The sequence below is a fragment of the Musa acuminata genome, chromosome BXJ2-3 (assembly GCF_036884655.1).
Source record: "Musa acuminata AAA Group cultivar baxijiao chromosome BXJ2-3, Cavendish_Baxijiao_AAA, whole genome shotgun sequence".
NCBI classification, from domain to species: Eukaryota; Viridiplantae; Streptophyta; class Magnoliopsida; order Zingiberales; family Musaceae; genus Musa; species Musa acuminata.
This window is the reverse complement of record NC_088340.1, coordinates 33,264,745-33,277,157: the sequence shown is the minus strand read 5'-3', so window position 1 is coordinate 33,277,157 and position 12,413 is coordinate 33,264,745.

Below are 12,413 nucleotides of genomic sequence, written 5' to 3'. Positions count from 1 at the left end.
GTAGATGGAAAGGTAGAGACCTATAAAGCAAGGCTAGTGGCTAAGGGGTATCATCAAAGGCAAGGTGTTGACTATCACGAAACCTTCTCACCCGTAGCAATGCTAAAATCCATCAGAATTCTATTCTATTGGCTATTGCAGCACACTATGATTATGAGATCTGGCAGATGGATGTGAAAACCGTATTCTTCAATGGAAACCTCGACGAGGAGGTGTATATAATGCAACTTGAGGGATTCATGTCCAAGAATTGCCCAGATAAGGTGTGTAGGCTGCTTAGATCCATTTATGAATTAAAGCAAGCTTTCCGAAGTTGGAACATAAGATTTGATGAGGCAATCAGATCTTATGACTTCGTTAAGAACGAAGATGAGCCTTGTGTATATAGAAAGGTAAGTGGGAGCGCTATCACCTTTTTGGTATTATATGTGGATGACATCCTGATCATTGGGAATGATGTAGGAATGCTATCCACAGTAAAGGCTTGGTTATCTAGACACTTCTCCATGAAGGACTTAGGGGAAGCATCATATATTTTGGGGATTAGAATCTATAGAGATATATCCAAAAAGATGCTTGGCTTGTCCCAGTCCAAGTACATAGAAACCATTGTCAAAAGGTTTAGCATGAAAAATTCCAAGAGAGGTCTCATACCGATGAGACATGGGATATCGCTTTCTACGAGTATGTCCTCAAAGACTCCAGAAGAAAGAGCAAACATGGATATGATACCTTATGCCTCAGCAATAGGGTCTATCATATATGTCATGCTATGTACTAGGCCTGATATAGCGCATGCTCTGAGTGTCACGAGCAGGTATCAGGCGGATCCAGGCTTGGAGCACTGGAAAGCAGTAAAGTGTATCCTTAAGTACTTGAGAAGGACTAAGAATCTTTTACTAGTATATGGAGGTAATAACCTTAAGGTTGAAGGCTACACTGACTCAAGTTTTCAGTCTGATGTCGATGATAGCAAGTCGAATTCAGGGTATGTGTACACCCTGAATGGAGGAGCAGTGTGCTGGAAGAGTTCCAAGCAAGATACTACTGCTGACTTGACCACAGAGGCGGAGTACATTGCTGCATCAGATGCAGCAAAAGAGGGAGTCTAGTTGAAGAAGTTCATCACAGATTTCGGAGTCGTGCCGGGTAGCGAGGAGCCGATCTCCTTATATTGCGACAACAATGGGGCGATTGCTCAAGCAAATGAACCTAGGTCTCATCAGAAATCTAAGCATGTTCTGAGGAGGTTCCACCTTATAAGAGAAATCGTAACCCGAGGAGATGTAGTAGTGGAAAGAGTTCCATCCGAAGATAACATTGCAGATCCACTGACAAAGCCGTTGTCTCATATTTGTTTTGAACGTCACAGGGGTCTGATGGGGATCAGACACATAGGTGATTGGCTTTAGTTCAAGTGGGAGATTGCTAGTCATAGGTGCCCAACAAGCCAATCACATGAGTGATGGCACGTGTGACTTGATACAGAATCTTTTTGCTTATTATATTTTGGCGTATATCACTTTATAACTATTGCATAAACGCATACATATATTGTGATGTCCTTGGATTTGTGCATTAGGAATCGGATCGTGATGAGATCACGATAGTGAGATCGATTCACCTTTAAACACATATCCTAAATAATCTCGGTCATAGGTTACTCGAGAGGGATATCGTGATAACCGGACAGACTGGTGTGTTGTATACCCGTCCATATGATGGATGCAGCTGGTCTCATAGCTGCTTGTGTAGGGACACTAGGGATACAGTACAGGTGCTCATTGGAGAATGAGTTCACCGATTGATCCACTTACGGAATGCTGGATGGTTGATGATGCCTTATTGTCAGACAGCAATTACGTAATCCTAGTGGTGTATCTGGTCCTTAGACTTGAGACACCAAGGATGTCCTGTATGAGTGCTCTACTCTTTGATACCAGACTTATAGGTTTGGCTGTCCCAGATCTAGTACAGCTAGTCATTGGGAGTGGTAGTCGACCTTACAAGGGCTATTGAGTGTCGATAGAGGATCATCCACTCTCGGCGTCATGAGAGGAATATCCCATGTGTTTTTTGCTCAGACAAATCCCTGGCTAGGGTCATTCAGGTTGAGGGAGAAAGAGTTCTCCGGGAGAATCCGATTAGAGCGAGACTCGAGAAGAAACCGTATGGGTCTAACAACACCATGCTCAATATACGGTCTCTGGGATATTAGATGGATGAGGGACTATAGGTACACAGTAACTGAGGATAAACATGTCCAATGGATTGGATTCCCCTGTATCGTCTGGGGACTACGGCGTAGTGGCCTAGTACGTCCGTAGTCGATGAGTCAAGTGAATTATTACAGAGATAATAATTCACTGAGTTAGAAGGAGTTCTGACAAGTATGACTCACGGCCAGCTCGATATTGGGCCTAGAGGGTCACACACATATGGTAGGCATTGCGATGAGTAGAGGTTCAGATATGAGATATCCGACGGAGCCCTTGTCTTATTGGATGCAGATCCAATACCCACTAGGGGAGGATCTATTAGGGTTTGACAGGGGACCTCTATAAATAGGAGGGATTCAGAGCCCCATAGGCTAGAGAGCTCTTGCTTGCCTTTCCTATTCTTCTCTCCCTCTCCACCTCAAAAAGAGGCCTGGAGTTTTGAGGAGCGTCGTCACAACCCTGCTGTGTGGATCACCGCTAGAGAGGAGGATGCTTGACCTCCTTTACCATCTCCTAAGGATCTGCAAGGAAACAGGGATATATGATCTCCTTAGGTAACACAATCTACTCTATACGCAGTTTCATGTTTCGCGGATTTTTGCGTACTAATCTTCGCACGACGACGAACATCTCTTTGGGAATCGGGGATTTTATTTTCTTGATCTTCCGCTGCGCATGTGATGTCGCCCCCCTTAGATTTCCCAACATTACGTACCTGAACAGACTCGGGCTGTAGAGTGGTGCTTGAGTTTGGTTCTTCAACCTCGCTCAATTCTATCATTCTCCCACTGTCTCCGCTAAGAATGTGTTCCTTCTCAAGGAACACTGCTCTCTTAGCTACAAAGACATTTTGGTCATCGAGATGATAGAAATAATACCCACAAGTTTCCTTGGGGTATCCCACAAATTTGCATCGCTCTGTCCTTGATTCTAACTTATCGGGGTTGTGTCTTTTAATGTGGGCAGGGCAGCCCCAAATCTTAACAACCTTAAGATCAGGCTTCTTCCCTTTCCATATCTCATATGGTGTAGACATTACCGACTTAGTTGGAACTCTGTTCAGAAGGTAAGCTGCGGTTTCTAGGGCATATCCCCATAATGAGATGGGTAGTTTAGCGAAACTTATCATGGACCGTACCATGGTGTCCATTGGGATAATATCTCATGGTCCTTGAGGAACTGAGTGAACTCTGTACTTAAGTACTCACCTCCTCGATCTGATCGAAGAGTTTTGATACTCTTTTCAGTCTGGTTCTCCACCTCATTCTTATACTCTATGAATTTCTCAAAAGCCTCAGACTTGTACTTCATTAAGTACATATATCCATACCTTGAGAAATCATTAGTAAATGTAATGAAGTAGGAGTAACCTCCAATGGCATGAGTTGACATGGGTCCACATACATCACTATGTATGAGTTCCAACAACTCAGTGGCTCTCTCTCCAGTTCCATTAAATGGAGAGTTGGTCAGTTTTCCACGAATGCAAGTGTCACAAGTTGCATATAACACATAGTCGAATGGATCTAGATATCTATCATTTAGCAACTTTTGAATCCTTCTTTCATGGATGTGACCTAGCCTACAATGCCACAGGTATGCACTGTTCAACTCATCTCGTTTCCTTTTGGACACATTTACATTCATGATATATGGAGTGGTGTCTAACATAAATAAACCATTATGTAATGTTCCTTTCGTGATGATATTATCATCTAATAATATCGAACAACCATTGTTCTCAAAAACAAATTTATATCCACTAACTGTTAAACATGAAATGGAGATAATGTTTTTTATAATAGAAGGAACAAAATAACATGCATCTAATGCAATAAAAGCTCCACTAGGCAGATGTAGGGCGACCTCGCCAACAGCTACTAGAGCAACTTTTGCTCCATTACCCACCTTGAGGTCCATCTCGCCTCTCTCTAGTCTCCTAGGCCTTGCTAGAACCTGCAACGAATTGCATATATGATAAGCACTACCGATATCCAATACCCATATGTTATCATAAGAGTCTGACGAATGGAGACTGATCATGAATGTACCTGAAGCTTCATCAAGCTTTTGTTTCGCCCTTTCTGTAAGGTACTCTTTGTAGTTTCTCTTCCAGTGCTCATCTTTACCACAGTGGAAGCACTGTCCTTTGTCCTTTGCTGGGTCTTTCTTAGCAACCTTTGCTTTACCCGGTTTGCCTTTGCCCTTTCCCTTCTTAAGGACCTTTCTGCTTTCTTTTTCCTTTTGGTCTCACCAGTGTAGAGAACTGGCTTCTCTTTCTTGATAGTACTCTTTGCCTCCCTCAACATATTGAGAAGTTCTAGGAGAGTCACTTCAAGCTTGTTTATATTAAAATTCATTATGAACTATGAAAAGGAATCTGGTAGGGACTGAAGCGCAATGTCCACACACAAGTTATCCACTAGGACCATTCATAGACCTGTGAGTTTCTCTATCCACTCAATCATCTTTAGGACATGGTTCTGAATCGGTGTCCCCTCAATCATCCTAGCGTAGAAGAGTCTCTTAGATATCTCATATCGCTGAGACCTTCCCTGTTCCTCAAACAATTTACGGACATGTAGGAGAATGGATCTGGCATCCATCTTTTCATATTGTCTCTGTAACTCAGGAGTCATACAGCCCAACATATAGCACTGAGCAAGAGTGGAGTCATCAATGTACTTCACGTAGCGAGCGATCTCATCCTCGTTTGCCCCTTCTTCGGGCACAGGCATCATTGTATCAAGGACGTACACGATTTTCTCCGCTGTGAGAAAAATTCTCAAGTTACGGAGCCAATCCGTATAATTTGGACCAGTGAGGCAGTTGACATCAAGTATGCCACGTAAGGGATTTGAAAGTGACATTTTCTGAAAATAAAGATGCAGCAGAAATGAATAACATGCAGATTTTACAAGAAATAAACTATTAAGATATGGACTTCTATCTTAATATGCTCCCACTATTTTACTAACGAGTCACGCAACACCCTCAGCACGTGAAACGGAAGTCTCCGACAGACTTCTAGTGGGGATCAGGATCCAATCAGCGTCTTAGTTTAACCTCGAGGGACTCGACCAATCACACTAAGCCTAAAAGGTAGGCAACTCTTATTGATCACAACTCCTTGTGATTCCCGTCCTGTTCGGCCTCCGAATCACCATGGCCTCGAGGGACTCGACCAACCATGATGCTCGGTTAAGTCAACACCTTCGTTACAAGATGAGTCTGATTTGATGATATACCCTCGAGGGACTCGACCAAGTATACCATGCCCTCAGGTCACCGGTGACATCTCTATGTCGTAAGCAAGATAGCGAATCGCGATATAGGTGAGTCTCGAGGGACTCGACCAACTCAACCTACACCAGGAATCAGTTCCTACTTATAATGATGGAAGGCCACGTGGGTCAATCTAATTGCCTCACCTTTACCGACTTAATATTATCGAGAGATGTTTCTATGATTTGGTCTCCTAATATGACATGTCACACATATACATATTTAATATATATCTACATCGCATTCAAATATATATACATATCTAGTATGTGTATAAGCAATTACACCAGATGATCATGGACCACAACCTAATATGATTAGGCCCGAGCCAGTAGGCTTAATCACTCACATCAAGATCTATGTGTACAAAGGTGCATCTCCATGCCCTGTGATCGTCCATCTCGTCCTCGTCGGTTCCGTCGACATGTTGATGCATCTTCATGCATCACGATCGTCCGCCTCGTGGGTCCCGCTATCGCATCCACGCTCTCGCTGCGCCTCCTCATGTGATTACAACTTAATCATAGGCACGGAGGCCCGACAATAAATGAGAAATATAGTGGAGGCTCGCAGACCTCAATAATAATAATCACAGGTACACACATCACACGGTTCATGATCATCCGTCCACACATCATACATCACATGTATAAATAATCATCATGTAGGACTACTAGATAATAATAATAATAAAATAATAATCAACTAAACTTTTAATTAATTAATATTTTCTGAAATCAGAGACATTATAGGGAATTTCTGAATTCATAGGGGTATTTTTGAAATTTGGACAAAAGATAGAAACTGGAATTTCTCAAATTTCGAGGGGCAAAACTATCTTTTGCCCAGAAAACCCTAATGCCCTTTCCCCTTTTCGTTGCTGCCGCCGCCGCCACCCTGTCGGCGGCGGCCTGTGCTGCGGGGCGAGGGCACTGCCCTCGCCTACAGGTGGCACACCCGCTGGCGGTGCTACCGCTACGGGTGGGCGCCCCCTTCGGGCGCAGCCGCCTCCGCAGGCGGTTCTGTCCTGCCGAGCGACTGCCCCTATGGGGGGGTTTCGCCCGCGGGAGCAGCGACGACAGGCGCCACTGCCCTGCTGCGCCTCTGCCCGTGGGCTGCCAGCCCCGCCGGCAGCAAGCCTGCTGCAAGCAAGCCGTCAGCCGGCAGCAGCAGACGCAGCCCCTGTGCTGCCCGCTTTCGGCTGCGCTACACGCACGCAGATCGAGGGCAACAACTGTTGCTGCCCTTCCTTGTTTTTGCATCAACAATTTTGACGTCAAAATTCTTCCTAAACACAACACACACAGTTTAAAACCAATCATTCGCACGAACAACCTGGCTCTGATACCACTGTTGGGAAATCTTTGGGGGCGACATCACATGCGCAGCGGAAGAACAATAAAACAAAATCCTCGATTCCCAAAGAGATGTTCGTCGTCGTGCGAAGATTGGTACGCAAAAATCCGCGAAACATGAAACTGCGTATAGAGTAGATTGTGTTACCTAGGGAGATCGTGTATCCCTGTCTCCTTGCAGATCCTTAGGAGAGGGTGAAGGAGGTCAAGCGTCCTCCTCTCTAGCGGTGATCCACACAGCAGGGTTGCGACGACGCTCCTCAAAACTCTAGGCCTATTCTGAGGTGGAGAGGGAGAGGAGAATAGGAAAGGCAAGCAAGAGCTCTCTAGCCTATGGGGCTCTGAATCCCTCCTATTTATAGAGGTCCCTTGTTAAATCCTAATGGGTCCTCCCCTAGTGGGTATTGGATCTGCATCCAATAAGACAAGGGCTCCGTCGGATATCTCATATCCGAACCTCTACTCATCGCAATGCCTACCATATGTGTGTGACCCTCGAGGCCCAATATCGAGCTGGCCATGAGTCATACATGTCAGAACTCCTTCTAACTCAGTGAATTATTATCTCTGTAATAATTCACTCGACTCATCGACTACGGACGTACTAGGCCACTACGCCGTAGTCCCCAGACGATACAGGGGAATCCAATCCATTGGATTAATCTGTCCTCAGTTACCGTGTACCTATAGTCCCTCATCCATCTAATATCCCAGAGACCGTATATCGAGCATGGTGTTGTCAGACCTATACGGTTTCTACTCGAGTTTCGCTCTAATCAGATTCTCCCGGAGAACTCTCTCTCCCTCAACCCGAATGACCCTGGCCAGGGATTTGTTTGAGCAAAAACACATGGGATATTCCTCTCATGACGCCGAGAGTGGATGATCCTCTATCGACACTCAATAGCCCTCGTAAGGTCGACTACCACTCCCAATGACCAGTTGTACTAGATCTGGGACAACCAAACCTATAAGTCTGGTATCAAAGAGTGGAGCACTCATACAGGACATCCTTGGTGTCTCAAGTCTAAGGGCCAGATACACTACTAGGACTACGGAATCGCTGTCTGATAATAAGGCATCATCAACCATCCAGCATTCCGTAAGCGGATCAATCAGTGAACTAATTCTCCAATGAGCACCTGTACTGTATCCCTAGTGTCCCTACACAAGCAGCTATGAGACCAACTGCATCCATCATATGGACGGGTATACAGCACACCAGTCTGTCCGGTTATCATGATATCCCTCTCGAGTAACCTATGACCGAGATTATTTAGGATATGTGTTTAAAGGTGAATCGATCTCACTATCGTGATCTCATCACGATCCGATTCCCATTGCATAAATCCAAGGACATCACAATATATGTATGCATTTATGCAATAGTTATAAAGTGATATACGCCAAAATATAATAAGCAAAAAGATTCTGTATCAAGTCACACGTGCCATCACTCATGTGATTGGCTTGCTGGGCACCTATGACTAGCACCATTCTCGTCCTGAAAAAGTTTCGCGATGAAGTTGGCCATGGACTGGGCTTTGACAACCGTCTTCAGCACGTAACGTATGTCGAATTCCCTGAGTTCCACCGACCACTTGAGGAGCCGTCCTGCGATATCAAACTTAGACAGGACCTGCCGGAGCGGTTGGTCGGTGATTACCTCAATTGGATGAGCTTGGAAGTAGGGGCATAGCTTCCGGGATGCCAGCACGTGCGCCAAAGCAAGCTTCTCGATTGGCGGATATCGCTCCTCGGGCCCGTTTAGGACATGGCTGATGTAATAGACCGGAAGTTGCTCCCCCGAGGATTCTTTGGTTAGGACGAAGCTGACCACGTGCCGGGAGGCGGCTAAATAAATGCTGAGCTTTTCATCGAAAGTGACCGAGGTGAGGTGGGGGAGGTTAGCCAAGTGTTGCTTGACTTGTCCAAAAGCCTCTTCACACTGCGCCGTCCACCGGAAATCCTTCAGGTCCTTCACCGTCCGAAAGAAGGGGAGGCAGCGATCACCAGATCGGGATAGAAATCGGGATAGGGCAGCAAGCCATCCGTTTAGCCGCTGTAAATCCTTGATTGTTTGAGGGGCCTGCATGTTGGTGATCGCCCGAACCTTTTCCTGATTCACATCGATCCCTCTTTCGTGCACGATGAATCCGAGGAACTTTCCCGAGTTGACACCAAAAATGCACTTCGCCGGGTTTAGTCGTAGGTTATGCTTCCGCAGCATGGAGAATGTCTCGGCCAAGTCGGTCAGGTGGTTCGTCGCCATGCGACTTTTCATGATCATGTCGTCGACATATACCTCGACGTTCTGCCCGATCTGGGGGGCAAACATTTTGTTTATGACCCTATGATAGGTAGCACCCGCGTTTTTCAGCCTGAACTGTTGGGAAATCTAAGGGGGCGACATCACATGCGTAGCGGAAGAATAAGAAAACAAAATCCCCGATTCCCAAAGAGATGTTCGTCGTCGTGCGAAGATTGGTATGTAAAAATCTGCGAAACATGAAAATGCGTATAAAGTAGATTGTGTTACTTAGGGAGATCGTGTATCCCTGTTTCCTTGCAGATCCTTAGGAGAGGGTGAAGGAGGTCAAGCATCCTCCTCTCTAGTGGTGATCCACACAGTAGGGTTGCGACGACGCTCCTCAAAACTCTAGGCCTCTTTTGAGGTGGAGAGGGAGAGGAGAATAAGAAAGGCAAGCAAGAGCTCTCTAGCCTATGAGGCTCTGAATTCCTCCTATTTATAGAGGTCCCCTGTCAAACCCTAATGGGTTCTCTCCTAGTGGGTATTGGATCTGCATCCAATAAGATAAGGGCTCCGTCGGATATCTTATATCCGAACCTCTACTCATTGCAATGCCTACCATATGTGTGTGACCCTCTAAGCCCAATATCGAGCTGGCCGTGAGTCATACCTGTCAGAACTCCTTATAACTCAGTGAATTATTATCTCTATAATAATTCACTCGAATCATCGACTACGGACGTACTAGGCCACTACGCCGTAGTCCCCAGACGATATAGGGAAATCTAATCCATTGGACTAGTCTGTCCTCAGTTACCGTGTACCTATAGTCTCTCATCCATCTAATATCCCAGAGACCGTATATCGAGCATGGTGTTGTCAGACCCATACGGTTTCTACTCGAGTCTCGCTCTAATCGGATTCTCCCGGAGAACTCTTTCTCCCTCAACCCGAATGACCCTGGCCAGTGATTTGTTTGAGCAAGAACACATGGGATATTCCTCTCATGACGCCGAGAGTGGATGATCCTCTATTGACACTCAATAGCCCTCGTAAGGTCGACTACCACTCCCAATGACCAGCTGTACTAGATCTGGGATAGCCAAACCTATAAGTCTGGTATCAAAGAGTGGAGCACTCATACAGGACATCCTTAGTGTCTCAAGTCTAAGGACCAGATACACCACTAGGACTATGGAATCGTTGTCTGACAATAAGGCATCATCAATCATCCAGCATTCCGTAAGCGGATCAATCAGTGAACTCATTCTCCAATGAGCACTTGTACTGTATCCCTAGTGTCCCTACACAAGCAGCTATGAGACCAGCTGCATCCATCATATGGACGGGTATACAGCACACCAGTCTGTCCGGTTATCACGATATCCCTCTCGAGTAACCTATGACCGGGATTATTTAGGATATGTGTTTAAAGGTGAATCGATCTCACTATCGTGATCTCATCATGATCCGATTCTCATTGCACAAATCGAAGGACATCACAATATATGTATGCATTTATGCAATAGTTATAAAGTAATATACGCCAAAATATAATAAGCAAAAAGATTCTGTATCAAATCACACGTGCCATCACTCATGTGATTGGCTTGCTGGGCACCTATGACTAGCACGAACAATATGACTTTGTAAAAGTATACCCCTAGATCGGTGATGAAAGTTGTGTGCTCTTGGTCCTGGGGCGCCATTCTGATCTGGTTGTAGCCGGAGAAGGCATCCATGAAGGACAGGCGGGCAGGCCCGGTAGTTGCGTCGACCAGCTGATCGATCCTCAGGAGGGGATAACAATCTTTTGGGCATGCACGGTTGAGACTGGTGTAGTCAACACACATCCTCCAGCTCCCATTAGATTTCTTGACCAGGACTACATTAGACAGCCACCGCGGGTACTTGACTTCCTCTATGAACCCAGCCGCTAAGAGTCGCTCCACCTCCTCACGGATGGCTAGTTGCCTATCTGGGGCTTGGCGTCGTGGTTTCTGTTTTACCCGTCGGGCATCGGGCGATATGTTCAGGTAATGTTGGGCGGTCGCTGGATTGACGCCCGCCATGTCGGAGGGCGACTAGGTGAAGACGTCGGCGTTCTCCTGCAAGAAGCCGACGAGCCGCTCATGCTCTTGTTCGGGGAGTTCCAACCCGACCTTGATAGTTTGATCCGGTTGATCCTTCCTCAACGGTACGTTGCAAGTGGGGGTCGTTGGCTCAGGATGTGGCGTTGGCTTCTTCTTTTCTCTCGGGTCCTCCAGGGGTTGGTCGACCTTCTCCCTTTTGTGTACCGAAACCGCAGTCAGGTAGCATTATCTGGACTCCTGGGGGCTTCCCCAGACTTCCCTCGTCCCGGCGTGGGTCGGGAACTTCACCGTCTGGTGGTAGGTGGAGACCACGACTCTTATCTTTTTGAGGGTGGGGCGTCCCAGGATGGCGTTGTAGGCCATGGGCAGATCCACCACTAGGAAGGTGGACATCACCGTTTTCGTCTTGGGCGGCACTCTCAAGGTTAGAGGCAAGGTGACCGCCCCCAACGGTGAGATTGAATTGCTAGTGAATCCTGTGAGCGCTGAGCAGATAGGCTTCAAGGACTCCTTGGCTAGCCCAAGCTTCTAGAAGGCGTCAAGATAGAGCACATCGGCTGAGCTTCTAGTGTCGACCATGATCCTTCTTACCTGGGCATTAGCGATTCGAGCCATTATCACCAGCGCGTCGTCATGCTCCGGTCAGAGAGCATCCTCGGGAGGGAACGTGACCTCAGGGTTGGTGCCTCGTTGGAGGGCATCGGCCCTCGCGGAACGGGCGTATGCCTTCCTCCCGGACATACTGGTTCCCCCGGCTGCCGGGCCTCTAGTGATGACGTCGATATGGCGCTCCACGGGGCCTTCCGGGTGGGGAGAAGTTTCCTTGTTCTATCGGACATACCGACTGAGGTGTCCCCTACGGACAAGCTCCTTAATCTGTCTCTTCAGTTCGCGGCACTCTTCGGTGTCGTGCCCGTTTTGCCAGTGAAAGCGGCAATATTTGGACTGGTCGGCGAGTTCTCGCGGGTTCTTCATTGGGACGGGGGCCCTGAGCAGCCCTTTCTCTCTTATCGGTAGAAATATTTCCGTTCGGGACGTGCCCAGAGGGAGCATAGGAGGCCTCATGGCGAGCAGATCAGGACGGTCCAGTCTGCACTTAGTCGCGACAGACTGCTGCCCGCGAGCCGGTTCTGGCCTGGCCCTCTTGTGTTCTTCCCGCTTCCCGGCCATCCAGGCCTCAGCTGCGATGAACTGGTTCGCCCGTTGAAGC